The 16897-nt window shown below is 40.5% G+C and overlaps 1 long non-coding RNA gene across 3 annotated transcripts in view; it reads right to left on the bottom strand.

Annotated features, from left to right (window-relative positions):
* Positions 1-16167, bottom strand: part of LOC129486742 (uncharacterized) — a 77859-nt gene extending 61692 nt beyond the window's left edge. For 2 of the 3 annotated variants that reach the window (XR_008659066.2, XR_010121943.1), the window contains exons 1-2: positions 12666-16167; positions 11133-11244 (exon numbers count right to left, since the gene is read on the bottom strand). This is a non-coding gene — a long non-coding RNA (uncharacterized lncRNA). Of the gene's footprint in view, positions 1-7350; positions 7842-11132; positions 11245-12665 lie in introns of those variants that run through there. The other variant, XR_010121942.1, reaches the window with a different exon arrangement.
* Between the last annotated feature and the right edge of the window lie 730 nt (positions 16168-16897).

The raw sequence follows: 16897 nt of genomic DNA, 5'->3' as shown, positions 1-16897 counted from the left end.
AGATTTAAAGAAAAGTTGCAAAGAGTACAGAGTTCCCATATACTCTGAACCCAGTTTCCCCTATTGTTAATATTTTACATTAGTATGATACACTTATCACAATTAATGAAATATTGCTATATGATTAATCACTAAATTTCCATAATTTATTTAGTGTTTGCCTAATGCTTTTTTAATGTCCAGGATCCCATTGAGAATATTACATTTCATTGAGTTATCATATCTCCTTAGCATCTGATATGGTTTGGATTTGTGTTCCCACCCAAATCTCATACTGAAGTGTAATCCCCAATGCTGGAAGTGGAGCTTGGTGGGAGGTGATTATATCATGGGAGTGGTTTCTAATGGTTTAGTACCATCCCCCTAATGCTGTTCCCATGATAGAGTTCTCGTGAGATCTGGTTGTTTAAAAGTGTATAGCACCTCCTCTCTCTCTTTCCCCTGCTTCGACCTTGTGAAGATGCCTGCTCTGGCTTTGCCTTCCACCATGAGTGAAAGCTCCCTGAGGCCTCCCCAGCCATGCTTTCTGTACAGCCTGTGGAAATGTGAGCCAATAAAAAGTCTTTTCTTTACCAATTACCCAGTCTCAGGTATTTCTTTATAGCAATGCAAGAACAAACCAATACAGCCTCCTCTAGACTGTGACAGTTTCTCAGACTTTCCTCGGTTTTGATGACCTTGAAAGTTTTGAGGAGTAATAATCAGATAATTTATAGCATAATCTTCAATGTGGGTCTCTCAGATGGTGTTCTCTGGGATCTATTTTGACTATTAAACAAATGCATGATGCTTCATCAGGAGAATATCTAGAATAAGCTTTGTATTGCCAGAGCCTAGGCATGCAGATGAGAAGAGCAATTCCTCCATGCTACTCCAGGGTCAGTATTAAGTGAGTTACTTAGGAAAAGTGTACATATGTACATCAAGGACAGATATGCTCTTTTGAATGAATGAATAAAAGAACACATTTCTTTAGAAATCCTTCACCACAGAAATATCACAGACACACTCCCCCACTGATCATTATAAGAAAGTTAGAAATTTTCAGAATAATATAGTAGATGAAGCCATGATTTCAGTTAATGATAAAATTGTCATTGTGAATAGCATGTTTGTGGCCAACAAAAACAGATGTCCATATAACCATTTGGAGCCATCTAATGCCTAAAGCAATTTGTAGATAATCTCCTAAACAGATATAGTATCAAAATGTATTCATTGCCAATTAGAGGTACATCCAGGCTGTATGTCTAATTGACCAGTTAATTTCCAGGCTGTCTCAGGAGCTACTAAAATGGAGCGCTTGGTACTGCACCTCGGAATGACCTAATGTTGATAAACAAAAGAACAGATTCCTCCGCCTCTGCAAGGAACAGAGAGTTCAATGTGTTGTGTTCTTTATGCAAAATCAGGTGCCCCATCAAGCTGTTGTTGACTCAGTCTGAATTGTTAATGTGATGGTGTAAGAATGTATCATCTCCATTGAAAAGACTGACAGCTAAAATTATTATTTAAAAAAGGATATCTTTCACCAAAATGTGATATTAGAGACATGAACATGAGGCTAAATAACCAATCATATCAGAGAAAAGAAAATTATCTGATTGGAAAGCTCTTTACATAAAGAGAGGAAGCTCTTTATGACGGTTGTTCTGTAAAACACACCTATGTTTTGGACATTTGGGAGAGTGAAAATATCTCTTTCTAGCTTCTTCCCGAGCTCCTGGTTCCCAGGAAATTCTGTCTCAACTCTGGTGTCCACTTGAATGCTGCTTTCAACCTCACCACTAGGCCATTCTCATCATCCTCTGCTTTGATAACTACAAAAAAAATCACTAATTTCTTTTCACAAGAGGAAACAATACTCATTAGAATAAATAGGCAAGATTCATTGTAACAGGAAGGTGCTACTTGTAAGCAGCAGTCAAGGTGATCTTCCTAAACATCCTGTGGATAGTCCTGGGCTGCTTTGTGCATTTCTCTGCCATGCTGTCTAGCTGCCCTTGGCTCCAGGTATATCCGTAATCCTGGAATAGAGCCAGAGAAGGAATCAGAAGAGGTGAGGGTTTCTGATGGTTGAGCAACATGAAGTCTTTATTCTCAGCTAGGGCTTTCACTTTTCTTTATGGGACTCGAATTTTGAAGACCCTCATCATCTGGAAGCTTGCACTACATCAGAAGTTGGAAGCAGACTGTTATTGATTGCAGCTGCATCCTTGTTTGGCAGAGGAAGATGGGTGTAGAAAGCAAATGTAGTCCCATTTGGCAAGGACACATTCCAGGTGAACAACAGTTAGGAAAGATGCCTAGAGGCAAGGTTACCAGCCATGGAAACAGAACTGACAGTCCTAGGATTGATAATAAGTGTCTTGTCTTTTAAAAAAGAACCTCCCTCTCTCATACATAATGGAAACTAACAACTTCCTTGTGCACCCAGCTACCCTTTACTTATTGGGACCTAAAGCAAATGTGTGCATTCGTGTGTGTGTGTGTGTGTGTGTGTGTGTGTGTGTGGTGTGTTATGTATTGCAAGCCCTCTATAAGCTTCCCAGGGCTTCTCCACATCTAAAGTGGGCCTTTAGAATGGTTTGGGATATTAAACCTGGAGATATTTACCAGTCACACAACCCCTAAAAGTTCCTGATGTTATGATCTGTCTTTTTGCTGAGGCACGAATTTAAATTTTTTCCTGCAAGGTTTGAGCTATTTATATATGGAGCGAACTTTATTGCTAACTCAGCAAGCACATTGCAGTGAAGTTTTGTTACAGAAGAACAACAACTCTTAAGAGAATAATGATTTTATTTCTTTGTTAAAAAATATCCTGGAATGGATGCCATTTCAGGATGCTGGATTGAGAATGACAATGTAAAGATAAACTACTGGATGCATTTGACCACATGGAGAATACTGTCAGCACGGAGGTGGTAGTGGTGATGGTGGAATAGTGTAGATCTGCCAGAGGTGTAGGCAAAAGTCAGTGATTGGACACAAAAAAATTAATCAACTGAAAAAAAACAAGACACTGTAAACTCTAGGAAAAACAAAAATTTCTATAAGAAAAGATGTTTTACTCAGCAGAGTATAATATTCCTATAGTCATAACATATAAACAAACAGTACTATTTAACCAGAAGTGAGAATAGTAATACTCTTAAAGGATAGTTATATGGATGAGAGTATGTGTGTCAGTGTATGTGAGGAGGAAAGCTAACCTTTATCTAACAAAGTATAAGTGGTCAATGCTATTAAACCAACACATAAAAAAATATAAGAATAAATACATTATAAAATTATGGAGATCATTCTGAAAGAAACAACTAAGAGAGCCAAAAGTTGTTGATAGTGGGAAATATAACCGCTGTTTTCTACTATAAACCTTTCACCACTATTTGATTTTTCAGCAACTTTGTGCATTACTTTGATAAAAATCAAAATTGGTTTAAAAAATAAGGAGCATGGATACATTTTTTTAAAAAGATATTGAATAGATCTGTGCAACTGATGACTGGTTCTTATCCAGAAAATAGAAGTCTGGGACAAATTAAAAAGTGAACTATGCTGTATTAAAATAAAAAGCATCTGAATATATTGCGTGAATATTCAATTATACTTATTGAATTTTAGGGGGAGAAGAGAATATGTTATCATTATCTTTTTACATCTGGAAATTCTTAAAGATCTTTGATTACATTACTATGAACATCAAAGATTTATTAAACTAGATACTGACAAAGCAACTACATTTTGAAGCTGTTTCTGACATCAGAAGAAGTCCATACTTCGCTGAGATGTTTTGGAGGATTCCTTTGGATAGAAGCTTCCTCTGGTCCATTTAAGTGTTTGTAGACATCAACTTCTAGTGAAAGATATCAGGAATATCAAGAGACAAGGTATCAAAGCCAAAGAGCTAGGTGTTGCTGCCGTGTCTTGAGGATTTCTTTTTTTTTGTTTTATTTTTAATTGACACATAATAATTGTACATATTTATGGGGTACAGTTTGATGTTTTGATATGTGCATAAAATGATCAAATTAGGGTAATTATCTTCTTGATAATTTCTAAGACGATCAGATAAAGAAGTTCAGGCACTGCAGCGTGAATTAACAGGAAGACTTCCTTCATCAAATATTTCCATCTATGCTACTTTTTCTTTTTTTGAGACAGGGCCTTACTCTGTTGCTCACGCTGGAGTGCAGTGGTGCAATCTCAGCTCACGGCAACCTCTACCTCCTAGATTCAAGTGATTCTCATGCCTCAGCCTCCTGAGTAGCTGGGATTACAGGCATGGACCATCACACCCGGCTAATTTTGGTATGTTTAGTAGAGATGGGGTTTTACCATGTTGCCCAGGCTGGTCTCGACCTCCTGGCCTCAAGTGATCGGCCCGCCTCAGCCTCCCAAATTGCTGGGATTATAGGCGTGAGCCACTGTGCCCAGCCTATAAATATAAGTGGTCAATGCTATTAAACCAATACATAAAAAATATAAGAATAAATACATTATAAAATTATGGAGGTATATTCTGAAAGAAGTAACTAAGAGAGCCAAAAGTTGTTGAGAGTGGGAAATATAACTGCTGTTTTCTACTATAAACATTTTACTGCTATTTGTATTAAAATAAAAAGCATCTGAAGATATTGCCTAAATATTCAATTATACTTATGGAATTTTGGGGGGAGGAGAGAATATGTTATCATTATCTTTTTACATTTAGAAATGTAAAACGTAAAATGCTACTTTTGAGGAGCATAACCACCGTGTTGTTAAGCAAGGTGCATATTTACAACTGCTTAGCGGAATGACCAAATCCGCAAACTCTTTCAGCATGAGTTGGAAACTGCTAAAATTAAAAAAACTTCCAAACTACCTAAACATTTAACATTTTTTAAAGAAAGAAAAAAATCAATTTCCTTGAGCAAAGTTAAAGGTGAATTTGTGTCACTTTTGAAAAATGTTGACTCTTTTGTTGCAAAAATAATGTAACTGCAACTGTTGCCTATACTGGCAGGAAAGCAGCAACACACATTCAATCTTGAAGGAGTAAAGATAAAGGGCAGGTCATCCTGCATCCTCGTTAGGCAAAGCTTGCTGACAGTGTCTTCATGGCTCTTTAAATAGATGGTGACATGCCATGGCCCCTTCTCTATCACTCGAGCCTGTAATTCACCCCCAAGTTATAAAATGACAGAGCTGGTCAAAGAGCAAGGCTGATGGCAGCTCCTGTTTGGTGCATTTTATCGTCTTTGCTGACTTCCAGAAAGCCACCTCCTCCACCTTCAGTACCTCTACTTTCTCCGAATGACTACTCAAGGTAGCCTCTGTAAGGTGAGATCAGCTGCATCACACTCTCCAGAGTGTTAACAAAAAAGGACAAGGAAATCGAAGCAGCAGTCTCTTTTGTTGACATTTCCAAACAGGGACATTTCAGTCTCCAAGGCATCTCACTGGGGAGAGAAGATACCAGTGCAACAGGACAGAGGTTGACAATATTCTCCAGTTCCCAGATTTATACAGGACTGGTGAGGAACAGCTGCTGCCAGTGCTGAAATGACACATGAGCCCTGAGTACCAGCTGGAGAGCATCTTCTTGCAGGGAACCTAGGGAAGGGCCTTTCTGCCTCTCCTTCGTTGTGAACTTAGGCAGGCCCTGCTTCCCCCTTGTTTACTCCAGAGGCCCTGGCGAATGCCTTAGGCTGCTGTGAAACTTCAGAAGAGAAGAGCTCAAATAATTTAGGATGCTGATTCCTTCTTTATTGACTGATGGGTATTGTTTTGTCTGTTTGTTTGTTTTGAGATGGAGTCTTGCTCTGTTGCCCAGGCTGGAGTGCAGTGGCACAATCTCAGCTCACTGCAACCTCCGCCCCCTGGGTTCAAGTGATTCTCCCACCTCAGCCTCCTGAGTAGCTGGGATTACAGGTGCCCACCACTACGCCCAGCTAATTTTTTGTATTTTTAGTAGAGACGGGGTTTCACTATGTTGGTCGGGCTGGTCTTGAACTCCTGACCTCATGATTTGCCTGCCTTGGCCTCCCAGAGTGCTGGGATTACAGGCGTAAGCCACCACGCCTAGCTGACTGATGGATATTAATACTAGTAACTACTTCATGGTATTGTTATAAAGATTAAATTATTAATTAATCATAACAATTAATTAAGTTATTAATTAAATGTAAGATGATTAGAAGAATCTGTGATACAACAAATGTTAGCTATCATTATTAGCAATAGTTGCGGCAGGTTGTAAGAAATGAACTCATAGTTCTACCAAGGAGGCAGCTGGGTGACTGGACTACTTTGTATTATCTGGTTGATATAAAACATCACAGATCCTCTGAATAAGGATTTCTGTGCTGGGGGAAATGGATCAATGTGCACAGAGCCCTGTAAATGAAGCCTGGAGAGGTTATGGAAACCAAAACTATTAGAAGTTGGATATTGGCTACGGAATCACTGGATGTTGGAGAATAAATGTAATTCATTATTCATTCATTAATATTTTTGAGTCTTTGGTTCAAGCCTTTCTTTTATAGTTGAGAAAGTTGAGTGGCCAGGAGGTTAAATTGACTTCTCAAAAGACATGCAGATAGTGGGGGTCACCAAGAAAGCCTCTGTCCATTATAACACACCGTCTCTTACTATGAAAGGAGGATCTCCGAAATGGAAGACCTGCTCTTCCTGAGGTTGTACCCAGTTTTGAGCCTTTCCAGGTATACCAATAGGACAAGTCTGAAGCACTTGAGAAGGGGAGCAGGTGGCCCTGGGCACATGGATCAGGGTTTCCATGTCATATCACAAATGATAACTAATCATAGTAGTGATGATGCAGTGAAGTGGTAATGAGCTAGGGCTCTAGTTCAAATCCTTGCTTATCTAACTCTTGAATTTTTTTTTTTGAGATAGTCTCATTCCATCAACCAGGCTGGAGTGCAGTGATGCGATCTCAGCTCACTGCAACCTCTGCCTCCCGGGTTCAAGAGGTTCTTGTGCCTCCACCTCCTGAGTAGCTGAAATTACAGGTGTGCACCACCACTCCCAGCTAATTTTTGTAATTTTATTAGAGATGGGGTTTCACCATATTGGCCAGGCTATTTTCAAACTCTGGACCTCAAGTGATCCTCCTGCCTCAGCCTCCCAAAGTCCTGGAATTACAGGCCTGAGCCACCATGCCTGGCCTGATTTTTTAAAAATGTGTAAAACCTGGTTAATTATGGTATCTACCTTATAGAATTCTGAGGATTAAGACAGTTAGAGTGTAGAAGGTGCTTGACCCAGATCTAGGTAACTGTTCAATAAGTGTTATCTCCTAAGAGGGATTCCTTCCAGTGTCTGAGAAACATGGATAATAATTGTCAGAGCCATCATTTGAACACAAGTTTCTCGGGAACCAACTAAAGCCTTCTGACATGTATACTTACTTCAGGCAACTGCAGGGCAAAGCAGAACTGAGGTAGAAAGAAAGGGAAACTTTTGTAGCCTTGTGTCTCAGGTACTGCTCAAAGGCTCACGTTAGACTCCAAAATTAAGACAGTAAATTTAATTCTATACTTGGCACTATGGTTGGAATGAGACAAAATATGTTGCCGAGTCTCTTGGTCCGCATATGGACAGGTCCCCTTAATTGCCAGAATTCTCTTGCTCTGTGCACATGGGAGCCCAAGGGAGAAGCTAAGAGTGAGACTTGGCCCAGGCACCTAGGGAAGTGGAAAGCAAGAACTGGACCCTTACTTTTAACGATGATGCCTCAGGCAGTCACTTAGCATTGTGAGAGGCAAGGTCTGCTTGGCCAATGTCTTCCTTGGGGAGGATGAGTGGGAGCAACCTCTCTGGAAAGAGGTCAGCTGAAGAATAGAAGAGAAAACAAGGTCCAGTAATAGTCATTGCTGCAGAACTAGGGCGCTGAACAGGTAAACAGAACTCCCATAAGCAATCAAGCAATTTATATCTTAGGAAAAAAGTTAGATCCAGAAACTTGTAATATGTGATTCTGGAGATCTGGTACCTTTCCCACCAGTGCATAGCCCCCTCTCTCACCGTAGCTCAGCCTTTGTTCATTCAACAGGGGGGAGGGATAGCATTAGGAGATATACCTAATGCTTCATGAGGAGTTAATGGGTGCAGCACACCAACATGGAACATGTATACATATGTAACAAACCTGCACGTTGTGCACATGTACCCTAAAACTTAAAGTATAATAATAATAATAACAAACAAACAAAACAAATGCTACTACCGGCCAAGTGCTGTTCTAGGTGCTGAGGATGTGATAGTGTTGATGTTGTTGTGGCTGCTGCTGCTGCTGTTTTCTGTTTTGTTTTTGTTTAAAATGTGAACATAGCTTATGATCTTACATTTTAATGGGGAAGACAGACAACAAACAAGTAAAGAAATATATAACAAAGTGCTGAGCTGTGATGTGAAAAAAATAAGCAGGGTAAAAAATAGAAAATGTTTGGGGTTAGCTATTATAAACTGAGCTGGCAGAGAAGGGCTTTCTGATGGATGACATCTGAGCAGAGAATAATAAGAATGAACAGGCAGCTATTTGGGGAAAGAGAATTTCAGGCAGAGGCAGAGAGAAGGAATGGCAAGTTCAAAAGGTCTGAGGCACATACGTGTGTCTGGTCACAAAAGGGATGCAGCAAGAAAATGGGGTGGAGTCAGGGCAGAGGGTACAAGAGGCAAGTGTAGGGGAGGAAGTCAGATGAGTAGCAGGAAGCGGAGCATGCAGGGTCTTCATGGCAGAGAAGCATGATTTGCATTCTGAAATGGGAAGTGTCAATTTTCATTCATGTTTTGATAGGATTATTTCATCTAAGACAAAGGCCAAAATGTTTGGCTCCTAAGTGTTGTCCAAAGAAGAATCTGTCAGTTTTGAAAAGGAAAAACTAAAGTGGAGGGTACCTTGCAAGGAAGGAGAGGTTGTATTAACATTCCTTCAAATTTTAAATGAACATAATTCCTGCACTTGTAGAGTCTGCTTTAAAGCACAGTGGGATAACCATCTATTAATCCGTCTCTTCTGTGGGATGGAGGAAAAGAGCAGGGGGTTGTGATGTAGATAATTCAAAAATAAGCAGGGATTCATTTAAAGAACATCTGAGAAAACCATTTGGAAGCAATGAATATAGAAATTAATTTGTGTTATGGCCAGGCAATGGAAAAAGGAGGCAAGAGCCCAGGGGTTGGCATGTAAAAGCCATCTTAGTATTTGAAACTTTCCAGAAATGGTCTCCAAAGTGAATAACCCACATGTGAGTAACAGGTGACTGAAACACAATAGCAAGACAGCATTTAAGATGGAAGAAACTCCACAACTCACAAAGTGATTTTAAAAAGAACCCAAATGCCCATCAGTGACGGACTGGATAAAGAAAATGTGACACATACACACCATGGAATACTATGCAGCCATAAAAAAAGAATGAGATCATGTCCTTTGCAGGGACGTGGATGAGCTGGAAACCATCATTCTCAGCAAACTAACACAGGAACAGAAAACCAAACACCACATGTTCTCACTCTTAAGTGGGAGCTGAACAATGAGAACACATTGACACAGGGAGGGGAACATCACACACTGGGGCCTATTGGGGGGTGGGGGGAAAGGGGAGGTAGAGCATTAGGACAAATATCTAATGCATGCTGAGCTTAAAACTTAGATGATGGGTTGATAGGTGCAGCAAACCACAATGGCACATGTATACCAATGTAACAAACCTACACGTTCTGCACATGTATCCCAGAACTTAAAGTAAAATTTAAAAAAATTAGCTTAAGCCTCCTCAAAGAGACAAGAGTCTAGAAAACTATCAATATAATGATCTTAAGAAGACAAACACAGCAGTGCTTCAGCCTTTCCTTCCCCATCACTTCACCTGTTATAAAAGCATATCCTCTGGATTGTTGATATAAAACACTTGTCTTTAACACCTCAGAATCCTCTCCCATACTATGTCCTTGATATGGGAATTGCTGGCTTTGTGACATCCTCGGCCCTTTGAATCATGGAACCACCAACATGTGTAATCCCCAAACATGGGCGCTACCGTAATAATTCCCAACCCTGAAAGCTGGGCACTGCGCCCAGCTTTGGTCAGCAGTCTATAGAGCTCAGACTCTGCATTCAGATTCCCCAGGCATTGAATCCTGGCTTCCTATTTGCTCACTGGGCTTAAATGTCCCTAGATTTCCACATTTGTAAAATAAGGGGAAATAATATAGTACTCATGAGGCCTTAATGTAACACACACACACGCGCGCACACACACACACACACACACACACACAGTAGTACAGGATAAAAGAGTTCCTCAGTCAATGTCAGTTATTAGTATTGCTAGCAATATTGGTGTATAGTTCTTATTTTTCTTTCTTTTCTTCCTTCTTTTCCTTCTTCCCCTTAAGATTTCTTTTTTCTTGTTTCTTTTTTTCTCATCATCATTACTTTTAATGGCGAAAACCACAATTACCTTTGTACCAACCTAATATTATCATAATATTCTGGGAATAGGCTGTAGACTCATGCGATTTTGGTAAATAATGTGGCATGGTGGTGAGTAGGATCCAGGCTGTCAATGTCCATACTTTATGAGACTGAACACCCCTTCTTACAACTCTTGTCTTAGAAGGCAGGTAGGTGGAGAAAGGGGCAATAGGGAGGGTCTTGTGAACAAAGGAGAAAAGAGGGGGAAGATGGAAAGAGATATGGATAAAAAGGAGCCCCAGAGAATCCTCAGGGTGACATGCTCACAGTGTAGAGTATGAACAGGAAGTTATCTCCTTGAGTGCTTTACCATCTTAGGATGGGGAGAACGCATCTTCAATCATAACCACTACTGTGATTGATAACACCAAACGTAACTCTGTGTTTTGGGAAGGCCTGCTTTTGTATGAATAAAATTCTTGTAGGGCACTGGAAAGGATAGGAAGATATAAAAATGCAGTGGAAAAGGAGACCTAGAGAGAAACAGAAGCCTTTAGGGAAATGAGATGAGCACATATTGATGCAGTGTTAGCAAATGGGCTGTCTGCGAAGCAGATTAAAAAGAGCGTAACTCACTTGAGGAAAGTCAGAAAAGGCTCTCTCTGTGGGGAGCAGCCACGTCATGCTCCCCATGACAACTTACCATCTGGCTGGCTGGCAGTTTTTCTTCAAGTGCTAGATGGTATTGAGAAGAAAGAAAATCCTTATTTTTTGCTTTTCAGATGATGCCAGGAACTGCAGAGAGAGGTTTTCATCTGGAACCCAGAAAGGAAAAAGTTGAGCCATTACCTGGAACTGAAGGAATGAGCTGATTGGCTGGGGAGGCTTAGGGGCATGGACAACCGGCTTGGAGTCTGAGTCGTTATCCCACTGAGCCATCAGTCTCAGGACAAGAGCGAGTGCCTTCACCTCATTCCCTTAAAGCCTGTAGTCTGACCCACAACAGAAAAAAAAAAAAAAAAAAAAAAGAAAGAGAGTTTCTGTTCTGCCGCATCTCACTATGTGTACTCAGGCAATTTACTTATCCCCTCAAGGACTTAGTTTCCTAATCTGCAAATGGGTGACAGAAGAATGATCAGGTTGTTGGTGTCCACTGGAAGTCACTAAAGCACAAACAGATGAACGGACTGGGAGCATGGGAAAGAGCTGCATTTTTGCTTTCCCTGCATCCACCCACTGCTTCATCCAGAACATTTCTGTTTCCTATGTGGATTATGTGTCTGCATCCCAGGGTGATATTAGGTCTGAACAAAGGATTTCAAAGCTAAGATGGAAATCCCACTGGCTTTGGCAATCTCTAGGGTTGCTTCTACTTATTTTCTGTTTCTGTTTGTCATGAACTCACATGAGAGAATATTGTGCTTAAGACCTGATGGGAAAGGGGCCCAGATAGAAATTAATCTAAAAAACGAGTGTGCCAAGAATAGAGGGGTTTTGGGTGAGGGGACCCTCACTCAGGTCTTGCTTAGAAGGTGGTAGTGGAAAATTCCACACCTCACTGGAAGGGGCTGTTTCTTCCTGCCTTCTTCACATTGGTCTCTCTCAAATGTAAAACCGATCCTTCCCACCTCAGAATTGGGCCAAATCTGGTTTGAAGCATCCATTTCTTGCGAAGTCTGTCCTGTGGTGTGTAATTTAATTTAACATATATTCTCAAAGACAGTATAATAAAAATAGGTGCTGCTGGTTGCCCTAATTGGGATACACGTTACAGGAAATGGTTCACAGAGTTTAATCAAAGAGCCACACTGCAAGGAAAGTTACTACAAGCATCTAGCTGTCTTTATCTACAATTGACCCCAGAAGTTTAGACATTAGCATGTTTTTATAAATGGGTTTACATTGATAAAATTGCTGGTATTCAAAATATGTGGCTTGGCTAGAACTATGATAAATGTTATAGAAACCCTTCTGCACTTGTTTAAGGCAAAATAATCCAGGGAACTCAGTAGTCCATATTCTTCACAGTGGTACCAAAGCTTGATTCTGAAACTGTCCTTTGCCTAGCAACTGATTCTGAGATTGCTGGATTCATCCTCAAAGATTAACAGAGGCTCCCGCCTGTAATCCCAGCACTTTGGGAGGCTGACTCGGGCGGATTACCTGAGGTCAGGAGTTTGAAACCAGCCTGGCCAACATGGTGAAACCCCATTTCTACTAAAAATACAAAAATTACCTGGGTGTGGTGGTGGGTGCCTGTAATCCCAGCTACTTGGGAGGCTGAGGCATGAGAATCGCTTGAACCCAGGAGACAGCCCTTACAGTGAGCCGAGATTGTGCCACTGAACTCCAGCCTGGGTGATAGGGTGAGACTCGGTCTCAAAAAAAAAAAAAAAAAAAAGAAAGAAAGAAAAGAAACAGATTAACAGAATCCCTGCTTCCAGAACACTGTTACTTTTGCTTTATGCAAAGACATGGTCAGGATAATTAAGAGGGCAAAGATTTGAGATTTATCCAGTTTATAAGGCAGATTGTATGCCTTTTAAAAATTCTATTGCTAATAAACACTTGTATGAATGGCAAACTTTGTTTTGCTTCCTGCTTCTGATAGAACCTGGAAGGTTTTAGAGGCAGAAACTTACGCCTTTTCTACTCAATGGATGGTGCATGCAACCATCAGCAGGGCCACTCTAGATCTACTGAATTAACAAATGTATACTAACAGGATCCCAGGCAATTCATAGCCAAGTTAAAGTTTGAGGAGTTCTGTTACAGACTTCAACTACTAACTCTAGATAGTTATTGTTTTCTATCTAATAATCCAATAATCATCAAACACAAGATTGGCTTACACTAAATTGCAACAGATAGCAAGAAGAGCTTCCCAGGATTTTATGTTGTGAGCCTTCTGAAGGGAACTTGGAAGGAGGGTAAAAGAAAATCAAGAAAGAAAACAAAGCTTAGCAGGGGCTGCAAACTCAGATAACTACACAGACAAGGCCAGTTAGGAAAACAAAGTGAGAATGACGGAAACTACCGCAACTGGAGAATTCATGCCTCTTCCATAAACAGCTACCATTACTCAGCTCTGGATTGGTGCCACACAGAATGTGGGCCTAGTGATGCCTGAACTTATGATTTTGTTTCAGAAGCCCAGAATATACATTTTAATGAAAAATTCCCTTTTATTCAATGAGGCCCAATAGAGTAAGTCTAATTCTATTATCTAAAAACAACTGAACAAACTCCCTCACCAAGTTCTTCAAAGGGCCCACAGCAAGTCACTTCTTTCTGTATTTCTATTTGTATATTCCTTTCATGGGCTATTATTAGAGAACATGTAATTTTCCAAATTCATTAGAATAATAATGATATGCTTGGGAGACCTGAGCCAAAGACTGTGAGCCTGCATTGCTGATTTCAATTGGAGATGATATCCTTGGACAGCCGGCAACCTGCAGCTTGCCAATGGGGCTTCAATTTTTTGACAGGAAATCTGAGAGCTTGAAGACCACACTACTTCACGGCTATCTGAATGGGTAGCTACTATAAGTTTTGCAAGTTGGCAATATGCAGTTGAGTTCAGAGTTAGTGTGTTTGATTAGTAGAGTGTTATTTCTCTGGGGAGACACAGGGCATTGGGTGGTGGAAGCTCTTAGAACCCCCAGGTAAATGTAATGAGCTGCTTCCCTGTCAATATGCCCGACACTTGAATTTTTTTCAATGCATTGTCTAAAGACTACCAGCATTAGAATTTCTTTATCTTGTAAAATGCAGAATCGCAGGTCTGAATACAAATCTCCTAAATAAAAATCCTGGGAGTAAATTTACAAAAGAGCATTTTAACAGACACCCCAGATGGTTGTTATGTATATTAAAATTGTTGAGCTATAGCATTTCCATGAGATGATATTTGGTAGTAGCCAATTGATCCCCGTTTCTACCAAGGATAGAATGAAAAGAAATGCACTTTCTCTGTTGCGAGAATTAGAGTGTGGAGGAAGTGACAATAGCATTAGAATGCTCCTATGATGTTATTATGCCAGGGAGCCAATACCCCTGATTTATGTCAGGTATGTCTGGGCTATAAGCCGGTTCTTCAGGGGGAAAGAATGTTCTGACTTGTTGTATTTTCCTATTTCAGTGGTGTAAATACTCCTGCCGTGGTCAATTTCATGTTACCAACATGATGTTTCTGAACACAAAGTTGGGAAGGGATGGGCAGAATGGGCTCTCAAGAGCCTGTGCCAGTTCGTTCCAGCTCATCACAGAGGAGGCCCTCGCAAAGCAGACCCAGAAATAGATCTAAGTTCAGGGAACAACGGCAATGTTACAAAAAAGGAATGATTTTAACCAACTGGAAATTTATATCAAATACCAGTGTCGTGTTTCAGATGGCTAGGTTGAGCTAGGCAGAAACTTCATTTACTTAAATGAAGTTAGTTTATAGATCTGGGATGGATTTCTCGAAACTGAGTGTCTGAATCTCCTGTGGATCTTGTTAAAATGCAACTTCTGGTTTAGTAGGCTCTGAGGGGTGACCTGAGATTTTGTATTTCTAAGAAGCTTCCAGGTGAGGCTGATGATGCTGGTCCATGGTCCATATTTGGAGAACCTCAGCCTAGACTCAAAGTGACTCACTGTGCCTTTTCCCTGGAATCCTAACCAAAGCCTCAGAAATTACCACTCTAAGGAGCTAAAAAGCTGTACCCTACCTAATTAGCTTGGGAAGAAATGGAAACAGAGAGCTCCAAACACTAGAAAAACAGTCCTGGCATTTGGCTGATCAGTTTAACAGTGTTCTTCCCCAAGGATGTAGTAACTGGAATAGGAGGAAAGACTTCGGCGTAGAGACGAAAATAAAGGACAATTCCCTATCTGTGTGAGTGACTGAAAATGGGGATCATGAAAAAAGCTGACTGTGAAATCTGCTTTACTAGAGATGATTATAGATATGATAAAATGATTTACTAGAGATGACTGTAGACATGATAAATCAATTGCCCATCACAGGCATGATAAATCAATTGCCTGTAGCTGCCACACTGGACATGGGAGCTCTAGGAACATCCACTGAAATTAGAGCTTCTGCCTGATGTCACTCTAGATGTACCACTTTAGAGCTCCTAAAACATTTCTGAAGAGTTTTGAAGAGTTGGGAGCCAAGAAATCCAAATGTGTTAGTGACATAATAAGTCTCTCCTCTTTTTGTCTGAACAATACAGCGTTGGTGAGTGTTTATGGGTAATGCTAAGCGTTGTGCTAGATGTTTCATTTACATTTCCTCCAAATTCCCCACCAATTGTGAGGAGTGAGTATTACTGTCCCCATTCTCAGAGGAGAAATTGAGTCTCAGTGAAATGACATAATGTGCCTAACACCAAGGTGCAAGTGACAGAGCCAGGATTCCAACCCAAGTCTGCTTCTGAATTTTTTTTTTTTGCTTCTTCTTGTATATAAAACTTTTGAGACTATGGATTATGGCTTCTCTCTTCTTTATTTCACCATTGACTACCCAGGGATGGGTGTGTGCGTGTGTGCATGCGTGTGTGTGTGTACATGCATGTGTGTGCATGTGTTTATATATACAAAAAGTGTATACTCAACTTTGTTTATCAGGCTCTCAGAAAATAACTTTGCAAATGGAAATAAAAGTTTTAAATCCATATTACATACATATTTATATTATTTATATGTTCATATAGGTGAATGTGATGTAAATAATTCCAATATTATTTTATAATTTTTTTTTTTTGAGATGGAGTCTCACTCTGTCGCCAGGTTGGAGTGCAGTGGTGCAATCTCGGCTCACTGCAACCTGTGCCTCCCACGTTCAAGTGATTCTCCTGCCTCAGCCTCCCGAGTAGCTGGGACTATAGTTGCCCACCACCACGCCCAGCTAATTTTTGTATTTTTAGTAGAGACGGGGTTTCACCATGTTGGCCAGGCTGGTCTCGATCTCTTGACCTCACAATCTGCCAGCCTCAGCCTCCCAAAGTGCTGGGATTACAGGCACGAGCCACTGTGCCTGGCCATTTTATAATTTTTGCATATAATCTTCAGTATGCAACTGTTAGAATCTATTAATGATGCACAAGAAAATGTATATGTGGTATGGTATGAGAATGCATCTGGACCACTCAGAGAGAAATCAACAAACCAACAGAAGAATGGAGTTGGAGATGTTTTGTACATTCAATTGGCACAGGACTGAAGGACATTTAAAGACTTGACAAATGTCTTGACTCAGTGGCAAGTTTGAGTCAAGCTAGGTATAAGAAGCCCTCCTCAGACTCCAGGAGTTTGAGTTCAGTCCACTCAAAATCTGGATGACTTTCTATTCCCCAAAGGGAAGTCAGCTCGGCTCCCTAGAGACCTCAAACTCAAGGACACTCAGGGAAGGGTGTCAGATTCCCCATGCTTTAAAGGGAGCATCTCAGCTCTATCATCACCAACAGTCCCCCTGAT

The sequence above is a fragment of the Symphalangus syndactylus genome, chromosome 7, assembly GCF_028878055.3.
Source record: "Symphalangus syndactylus isolate Jambi chromosome 7, NHGRI_mSymSyn1-v2.1_pri, whole genome shotgun sequence".
In the NCBI taxonomy this organism is placed as follows: domain Eukaryota; kingdom Metazoa; phylum Chordata; class Mammalia; order Primates; family Hylobatidae; genus Symphalangus; species Symphalangus syndactylus.
Note: the sequence above shows the minus strand (reverse complement) of the source record. Positions and strands in the feature narration are given on the sequence as shown.